This window comes from Odontomachus brunneus, unplaced genomic scaffold (genome assembly GCF_010583005.1).
Source record: "Odontomachus brunneus isolate Ranch 3 - 2012 unplaced genomic scaffold, Obru_v1 Obru_scaffold_124, whole genome shotgun sequence".
NCBI lineage: Eukaryota > Metazoa > Arthropoda > Insecta > Hymenoptera > Formicidae > Odontomachus > Odontomachus brunneus.
The window spans coordinates 599,913-605,912 of record NW_022639574.1 but is presented as its reverse complement, the minus strand read 5'-3'; the positions used below and the strand labels follow the sequence as shown (position 1 = coordinate 605,912).

Genomic DNA, 6,000 nt, shown 5'->3' with positions numbered 1-6,000 from the left:
ATAAGTGAACGTTAAAAATATTTTTAAACCAATGGAACTCTCAAAGTGCGGCTGGCGCACCCCTCCTGCTGCTAAAGTTACGCGACCTCGAACACTTTATAATTTTTTATGAAGAAATTATTTCTGCTATCGCATAAAACTCTTTATATTTTCATTCCCTGATTACAAGTGAATGTTGAAAATATTTTCAAATATGCAGAACTCGCGAAATAGTGTTAATCTCTCTTATTTTGTTGTCGGTATTTCACATTTTGTGAATTAGGTCTTCGCAAATCGACTTTTCGCTTTTAATTAGTAGAATTATTATTATATATGATATAGAACTCTAGAACTATTGTAAAACAAACCGGAACTCTAAAGAAATAGTTGATTTTACTGATTAGGTGCGCTGCGTGAATTTAGCGCACCTTTTGTTAAAAGTCTATTTTTTTGTATTTAATGACCGCGGAACTATTTAAAATTGTTGCATAGAGCTCTAGAACTTTTCAAGAAAGTATCAGAACTCTAAAAAAATGTCACATTTTTAAATATGGTGTGCCAAGTTCACACAAGTCGTTTCGATAGTTTCGACCGCCATGAAGATCCGCGTTATTTTAAAAGTATTGATTATTGCTCGCTGCATGTGAGTGTCGCCTGTTGCTGAAGATTGACAGTTGGCGATTGAGGCGCGTGACTTTACTCTTCGTGCTGTTTGTTTTGGTTCGCTCAAGCACCGCCGGCGTAAGCACTCAAGCATGGTCTACAATGATAGTAGAAGTAGTAGTGAGAAGTAAGCAATAAGCATATTGACCGATGTCATTTTCAAAATTCAAGAATAATCAATTGGTTCATTTGTTCACTGCTTATTTCTTACTATTATTCCTACTGCCATTATAGACCACGCTTTTTTTTAATAATTGACTATGATTAATTAATTTCTACGGCTTACTCCGCATATTTTAGACCAAGCCTCACCCCTTGTCCACAACCTTGCTTTAATTCTTAAGTTGTAAGAAACTGACCAAACACAGTTAATTATTTTTTAAATAATCGACTGTGGTTGGTCAATTTATTACGGCTTAAAGATTAAAGCAAGGTTGTGGACAAGGGATCAGAGTCCGCGGACGTCTTAAGGACCATCTACAGTGGAGAATCGTACGCCGTAACAGTTGAAAGAAATTGACCAATCGATTATTCTTGTAAAAATCCAGTATGATTGGCCAATTTCTTACCGCTACGGCGTACGATTTTCCACTGTAGATGGCCTCTTAAGGACTGTCTACAATGGGAGTAAAGTATAAAAAGTAATACTGCTTATTATTTACTACTATTTCTACTGCCATTGTAGACGACGCATTAAAGAACCGTCTACAATGGGAGTAAAGTATTAGTAAGCTGTAAGAAGTAAGAGTAAGAAATTGACCACTCACGAATGTGAGAAGAATAGTCGACTGTGATTAATCAATTTCTTACTCTTACTTTTTACAGCTATACTTTACTCCCACTGTAGACGGTTCTTTAAAGGGACGTCTACATTGGAAGTAAGCAGTAAGAAGTAGGAAGTAAGAATAAGAAATTGACCAATCATAGTTAATTATTCTTCTCACATTCGACTGTGGTTGGTCAATTTCTTACTCTTACTTCTTACTTCTTGCTATTTACTTCCAATGTAGACGTCCCTTAATGCATCGTCTACAATGGTAGTAGGAGTAGTAGTAAGAAATAAGCAGTAAGTAAATGGAGCAATCACAATCGATTATTCTTGAATCGTGACAATAGAATTGGTCAATTTGCTTACTTCTTACTACTACTCGTACTACCATTGTAGATGACGCATAAGATAAATATAGACGAAAGAGTATTTGAGATTCTTTGAGCACATTTGTAAAATTATCCGAAAAGTATCTCTTTCCCTTAAAAATTCATAAATAGTCGTATAATAAAATGGTGAAATAAAACATATGAAATAATGAAATATCTGTTTCGTCTGAAATGAGACACATAAAATGATAAAATGTCTGTTTCGTCTGCATGTTTCATTTCACCATTTATTGTACGACTATTTACTGATCGCCAGGGGAAGGGATAGTTTTCGGAAAATTTTTTAAGTATGCTCAAACTCAAATGCTCTTTCGTTCGTATTTATCTTTATTTAGAAATGGCACGCAATTTTTGTCAGCGTGTCGTTCCTCGCTTTTATCGTCATAAATCCAATACAGGCGCGACGAGAAGCCTTAAAATATAAAATCACAAGAAATAGCACCTTTCAAATAGATTTCTTTTTTGGACATTAGAATATTCTCCCTTTAATTTTAGAAAAGTTCTCTTGAGACCATATACAAGAGGACTCTCCTGTGGATGAATTATATTTTTTTTGTGATTTATATGAAAAAAGCTATATGCATAAAATATTCTCTCCGTGGACTAAATAATCACATTAGTTTATTGGTAAAAATAGAATATATCAATTCATTTCTTCATCATAATGCAACTTGCACATCGGCTCTTATATATTGACCTCTTTTCATTAATATAAATTCAAACTAAGACACGACTATTTCTTCGCGCGAGTACATACACGGAACATATACATGCCACACTTCATCTCTTACCTGTTATATTTCAATGTTGGCTTATTTCCCGTGCGCTTGGCCGCGCTCGCTTGATTTATCGCTCTCGCGAAACGAATTGTCCGGGCCGAATAAATTAATCGAGAGCAACGTGATCAGCGCGGCGGGAAGAAGCGCGAGAAAGAAAGCGCGATATTAAACGGCTGGTTGAGATGTCACGAATATCCGCGAATAGCCGAGCCGGCCGAGGGCCGCCGCAGGAGCGTAGGTCCTTCCGGCGGATATACGCGCGAGGGAAGAGCTCCGAAGTAGGATTAATAGCCCAGGCAAATTCGCGACCGCTAATGGGCGAAACTGGCACGAATTGAAAAAGTTTTCCGGCGGAAAGGCGGGCGTAAGCGGAAAGGCTCGCGTGTAACGTCACGATAAATCGTAGGAAGACGTTGATGGCCGACAGGTAGCTCGGATATTGCGCACCCTGCGCCACATACAGACACACACACACACACATATCCACACATGCCGACGTACAGGGTGGATCAGAAGTTCCGTGAGATCGGTATCGGCAACGTCCGCGGAAGTCGCGGGAGTCATCGTCGGACTCGCCGTCCGCGACTCGCCAATTAAAAGCGGGCGTTCATCGCCGTCCTATCGTCACCGTGATCTCTCCGAAATTATCGTTTCGTTCCGAACGATAATCTTTATGGTCTATAAATTTCCCGCAACACGTTCGAGCTTAATTATCGCGCGTACGACATTTCCGCAATTGCTCTTTACGCTCAAACGCTCGAATTAATAACGATCGATTTTTTTATATGTATGTCTCTATATGTGTGTGTGTATGTGTGTGTGAATGTGATTATGTGATGCGTTCTATACACTACCGACACACCCTGTATGTTGTATCGATACTCACACACGAGTAAGCGACTACCGCGGAAATTATATCGCAGGGATGAGTGCGAATCTAGGTTATACCATATTGCTGTTACTTGACAGACAATTATTGCCATACGGTGGAGCGTGAATGCAATAGAAATACCCGCGGAATAACGCGACGAAATAAGGGGAACGAAGTACGTAGGGAGTATGGAGATAAATTGAATATTAAATAATTCTTGAATAAGTACTTCTTCCAATATTTGTTCATTTCTCATTCTCGACATGGGGAAAATGACAGCAAGTAATCATAGCTTCGACGAATACACGGAGAAAATATTGTAGTAAAAATCACGTTAAAATTATTTTTTCTTACAATGTCGTTTGCAAAGCTGAGTTTATTTATTAATTGCAGTATAAATTGTTATAAAAATAGTAAATTTTACGATGTACTTTGAATATATGATACAAAAAATATTCAAGTAACTACAATAGTTTTATAGCAAAGAATCAAACGTGCATAATATTAAAAAAAATATATTGTAATTTCAATCATAATTCTGTATTGTTCAAGGTTACAAAAATTTTGTTGTAATCTTTGCTATAATATTTTCTCTATGTACAGCTATTATACTTGTATATTATTATATTTCAAAATATCCGTTAATCCTTCACAAGTTCGATATTTGCAAAGCCAATATAAAACTAAAATTTCAACTCAAATAATGTCTTCGATAAAAATCTTAGGAAGATCCACCAGTAATCAAATATATCAAAATGAAATACATTTAAGTTTATAGACATTCAAGTTTATAAACCATTTCTATTTTTTAATATGACATATAACGATATACTGAAGAGGGTCAACATTTGACTGAAATGTTTAATTAAATTTTAAATCACGTTAAAATAACGGCTGTGAGATTTTTATAGACAAAATATTAATTTCAGTCGCTTTTTAAATTATGTGAACCAAAGAAGAAATATTTTTTGTTTCCTTTTATTTTGATTTTTTAATCTCAATGACATAATAAATTAAATATCTTATAAATTAAATATCTTATTTTCGTAGCATTAAGAAAATCCTCGTTGCATATTATGCAGGAGACTTGTCATTTTTCTATTAAATTCTTATGTAGGAAATTTAAATTGACGTTAGACGTCTAAAGAAATGTCAACTCGATGTTCAGTTTACTCGTAAAAATTCTTAAGCCTGCGAAATTAGATAATTTAATTTTCTAGTTTATTTGACAAACTTTTTGCACCAACTTAGTGTTACACAACTTAAGTAAAAACTGACGAGAACAAGAATCTCATTAGTACATGTTAAAATCTTTTGTATCAACCTAATATACAAAGAGTATTTCCTTAATATCCTACTTGAATAAGGTACTTAACTTATTATATTATTGCTTAAAAAATAAGAAATACAAGGATATCTCTTTTTTGGCTAATAATTACTTGATTACTTATGAGTATCCTCTGGCAACTCGCGCGTTTCAAATTGCACTCGAATTTCCCTTTATGCCTTTTATCTCGCGACACTGTAAGAAAATTCGATGCTTTCTCTTGTACTATTGCCAAGTCGATTATCGATAATTCATGTGTAACAGACTTACCGACGAAGAAGGACACGGCAGGAGTAGCATCGCGTCGAGTGGAAGCAACGTGGTGGATTTTTCGAGTTGTCGTCGACTCTCTCGATCCGTCCAGCTCGGTTTCCTGCAATAGAAGAGAAATGAAAATCGTGGTACATGCCGGTATACTCGCGCTACTATGACACACTCGATATCACGGTCGTTTCCCGGCCGCGGAAAGAAGGGTAGAACGCGATGTAGGACGCGAGGCGAAGCTCGACGACGACGTCGCGACGTTTCACCCTTTCTTCCGCGACGCGGGCTGCAGTTTTATCACACAGCCGCGCTTTATGTCGCAGTAATACCTCGCGCGCTAAATGAAAAGGTTATTGTTTTCCATTTTGTCCTGCCGCGAGTTTCCCTGGGTCCGTCCTCCGAAGTTCCTCCTGCGGCGAGCGCGCGCGAAACTGCGCCGTATATAAAATGTTCGCTGCGAAGTAATACGGCCGGTAAACTCGGCAAATGTACTGCGCGCGATTTACGTCGTGTTGCGCCGAAATCATTCGCTGGAGCCGGCCGCGGTAAATCGGAAACGCATTATGCGGAAGTTACGCGCGATCTCGCAGAAGCGCGTGAGCTCCAACAGAAATGAAGAATTCGGACGGTCCTCGCGTCGCAAATTAACCTTTTGAGTGGCTATGGACGCATATATGCGTCCGGCGAATGTCATTAGTGTGGATTATCCCGAGTAGAAATGTAATTAGTCGACCTAAAAAGACTAATAGCTAGCTAGTACAGGCCAGGTTAAATTTTTTAGCCCATTACAAGCTCGTCATTAACCGATTATTTACTAAAATGTAAAATCGGTTTTTTGATATAGCCGTTGTTTAGCCATTACATATTAAATATGATAAAGTAGATGGCAGCGTCTATTAAATTGGTGCAAAAGGTTTATTATATTTGTCAGATAACAGAAAACGAAATTATCCAATCTC

General features: G+C 37.4%; 1 long non-coding RNA gene across 1 annotated transcript in view; it reads right to left on the bottom strand.

The window, feature by feature from the left end:
- Positions 1 to 6,000, bottom strand: part of LOC116849697 — a 147,882-nt gene that overhangs the window by 93,702 nt on the left and 48,180 nt on the right. Inside the window, exon 2 of the long non-coding RNA XR_004379191.1 lies at positions 5,048 to 5,150. This is a non-coding gene — a long non-coding RNA (uncharacterized LOC116849697). The remainder of the gene's footprint in view (positions 1 to 5,047; positions 5,151 to 6,000) is intronic.